This window comes from Chiloscyllium plagiosum, chromosome 17 (genome assembly GCF_004010195.1).
Source record: "Chiloscyllium plagiosum isolate BGI_BamShark_2017 chromosome 17, ASM401019v2, whole genome shotgun sequence".
Taxonomy (NCBI): Eukaryota; Metazoa; Chordata; class Chondrichthyes; order Orectolobiformes; family Hemiscylliidae; genus Chiloscyllium; species Chiloscyllium plagiosum.
The window spans coordinates 69,834,369-69,837,792 of record NC_057726.1 but is presented as its reverse complement, the minus strand read 5'-3'; the positions used below and the strand labels follow the sequence as shown (position 1 = coordinate 69,837,792).

General features: G+C 43.7%; 1 long non-coding RNA gene across 1 annotated transcript in view; it reads right to left on the bottom strand.

The window, feature by feature from the left end:
• Positions 1-2,951, bottom strand: part of LOC122558613 — a 15,947-nt gene extending 12,996 nt beyond the window's left edge. Inside the window, exon 1 of the long non-coding RNA XR_006314202.1 lies at positions 2,814-2,951. This is a non-coding gene — a long non-coding RNA (uncharacterized LOC122558613). The remainder of the gene's footprint in view (positions 1-2,813) is intronic.
• Between the last annotated feature and the right edge of the window lie 473 nt (positions 2,952-3,424).

The following is a 3,424-nucleotide window of genomic DNA, read 5'->3' as shown; positions in this document are numbered from 1 at the left end:
TGCTGCCTGACCTGCTGTGCTGTTCCAGCAATAAAGTTTCAGCTTTGATCTCCAGCGTCTGCAGACCTCACTTTCTCCTCGTGTCAGTAGTAAGAAAGGCAAATGCAATGATGGCATATATTTTGAGAGGGTGTGAATACAAAAGCAGAGGTGTGCTTCTGAGGCTCTATAAGGCTCTAATCAGACTACATTTGGAGTATTGTGCACAGTTTTGGGCCACATATCTCAGGAAGGATGTAGTGGCCTTGGTGTGTGTTCATAGAAGATACACAGTGGTAGTCCAAGGAATGAAAAGCTTAACATATGAGAAACGTTTGAGGGCACTGGGTCTACACATGGAGTTTAGAAAGTTGAGGAGGGATATAATTGTAAAATAAAAAATACTGTATGGCCGGGATAGAGTAGATATTGGGAAGATGTTTCCAGGTAGGAGAAACTAGGACCCAAGGGCACAGCCTTAGAGTAAAGGGAAGACTTTTATATAAGGAGAGACTTATTCAGATAGAGAGTAGTGAATCTATGGAATTCATTGCCACAGAAGGCTGAGGAGGCCAGGCCATTGAGTATATTTAAGACTGAGATACATGGGTTCTTAAGTATCAATGAGATCAAGGGATACTGGGCGAAAGTGGGAGAATGGGGCTGAAAACGTAATCATTCATGATTGAGTGGCAGAGCAGACTCGATGGGTTGAATGTCCTCATCTTTGCTCCTATGTCATATGGTCTTAAAGTCTTAGATCACCTTGAAGAAGAACTATTTCTTTTTGATCACTATTCTTTTGACAGTTATCAAATTGAGCTGAGACCTTTGCCCATCCAGCCCCTTACGAGGCAAAGTGGCTACTCCTTACTTACAATATGAGCCAGAGATCGTGAACCCTTCAATTAATATCCAAAAACAGCAAAAGAAATAAGAACCACAGTCAGCCATTTGGGCCCTCGATTCTGGTCATCTTTAGCCGATTTAACCCTCCTCACATTCACTTGCCTGCCCTTTCCTCATATCCCTTGATTTCCTGATAATCAAGAATCTATCTATCTTAGCCTTAAATATACACATGGACTCTCCCCACCACATCTCTCCGTGGCAGCAGTTCCAAAGACTAACAACCCTTTGAGAGAAGAAATTCCTCTGCAACTCAGTCTTAAACTGGTGGCTGTTTATTTTAAGACTGTTCTCTGGTTCTAAATTCTTCTATCAGGGGAATCATCCTCTCAACTTTTACCCCGTCAAGCCCATTAGGAATCATATATGATTCAATGAGGTCACCTCTCATTCTTCTAAATTCCAATGAGTAACATCCCAGCCTGTTTAACATTTGCTTATAAGACAATCCTATACCTGGCCAGGTTCATTCACCAGTGCCAAATCCAATATGGCATCACCCCTTGTTGGCCTGTCTACATATTGTGTCAGAAAACCCTCCTGCGCATATTGAACAAAAACTGCCCGATCTAAACTGCTTGAAATATAGTATTTCCAGTCAATATTGGGGAAGTTAAAGTCCCCCATAACAACTATCCTGTTACTCTCACTCCTATCGAGAATTATCTTTGCTATAATTTCCTTTATATCCCTGGAACAACTCAGACGCCAAAAGAAAATCCCAACAGGGTGACCTCCACTTTCCTGTTTCTAACCTCAGCCCAAACTACCTCAGTGGATGAGTCCTCAGCTGCTGTAATACTACCCTTGACAAACAATGCCACCCCCACACCCCACACACCCCCACCCCCCTTTTACCATCATCTCTGTTTTTGCTGAAACATCTAAATCTTGTAATCTGCAACAATCATTCATGTCCCTTCTCTGGACATGTCTCTGAAATGGTCACGACATCGAAATCCCAGGTTCCAACCCATGCTGCAAGTTTACCCACCTTAATTCGGATGCACCTGACATTGAAGTATACACATTTCAAACCAACATCCTGATTGCCTCTCGTGACCTTGTAAATCTATTCCTGACCTCACTAGCCTCAACCTTCTGTACATTGGAACTACAATTCAGGTTCTCATCCCCCTGCTGCATTAGTTTAAACTCCCCTGAAGGGCATTAGCAAATATCCCCCACAAGATATTGGTAGCCCTCTGGTTCAGATGATGACCATCCTATTTGTGGAGGTCCCACCTACCCTAGAAAGAACTAGGGTATCCAGGAATCCAAAACCCTCTCTCCTGCAACATCCCTGCAGCCATGTGTTCAGCTGTGCTGTCTCCCTGTTCTTCACTTCACTAGCACATGGCACGGGCAACAAACCAGAGATAACAACTCTATTTGTTCTAGTTCCAAGCTTCCAACCTAGCTCCCTGAATTTCTGCCTTAAATCACCACCTTTCTTCTAATCTATGTGATTGGTGCCCATATGGACTACGACTTGGGGTTGCTCTCCCTCCCTGTCAAGGATCCTGAAAACACAATCAAAGACATTATGAACTAGAGGGGAACCACCACAGGAGATCCCTGTCTTGCCTGCCGGTTCCCTTTATGACCACTGACAATAACCCAACTACCTTCTTCACGTGGCTGTGGAATAACTACCTCCCTGTAACTCCTCCCAATAACCCCCTACACTTCCTGAATGATCTGATGTTCATCCAACTCCAGCTATAATTCCCTAACACAGTTCTTGAGGAGCTGAGTTGGGTGCCTTTCCCACAGATGCAGTCAGCAGGGACACTAGAGTCACCTCTACCTGCCACATGCTGCAGGAGAAACATTCAACTATCCTTAACTCCATTCCCACTATTCTAAATTCCCAAATAGAACGCTAACATATTAAATACAAAAGAAAACGTTTACCACCTTACCAACTGACGCACAGATCTTTTTCTTTTGGTTCGAGGAGGAGGATGGGCGGGAGACACTAGCTGAGTAGTGTTTTGGATAAAGAAACCGCCCAAATGAGCGTGTGACCTATCCGACAGCTTTCTGCGTGACGATCCAGCACTTCCTGCTGCTGGAACAACAATGGCAGACCCCAATGCTGGACATGAGTTTTTAAACCTATTTCCTCACCTTTCCGAAAGCCTCCTGCTCAACTCTCCCACACTTCCTGCTCCTGGAACTACAATCACAAACACACTGTCAGAATTCGTGACAACCTTCATCCTATTTTTTTCTAATGTGAAATAATTTGTGAAATGATCGTGCTTTTGCAGACAGTGGCTGCACTTTATTCAAATAGAAGAAGGATGAGCACATGCTCGTAGCTGAGTGGTGCTAGTAGAGTGCAATAATATTATTGTTTGTACTTGGGGCATAAGAGTGATTTCTGTTTGGTTACTCCGTGTTCTTGCCACTTAATGCAACACATTTTAGACAGCAGGCAATTCTGGATTTGGTGACATATACTGAGGCAGGCTTCACTGGGAAGCTTAAGGTCAAGGAACCCTTTGGGGTAATTTCCATAATATGAGAT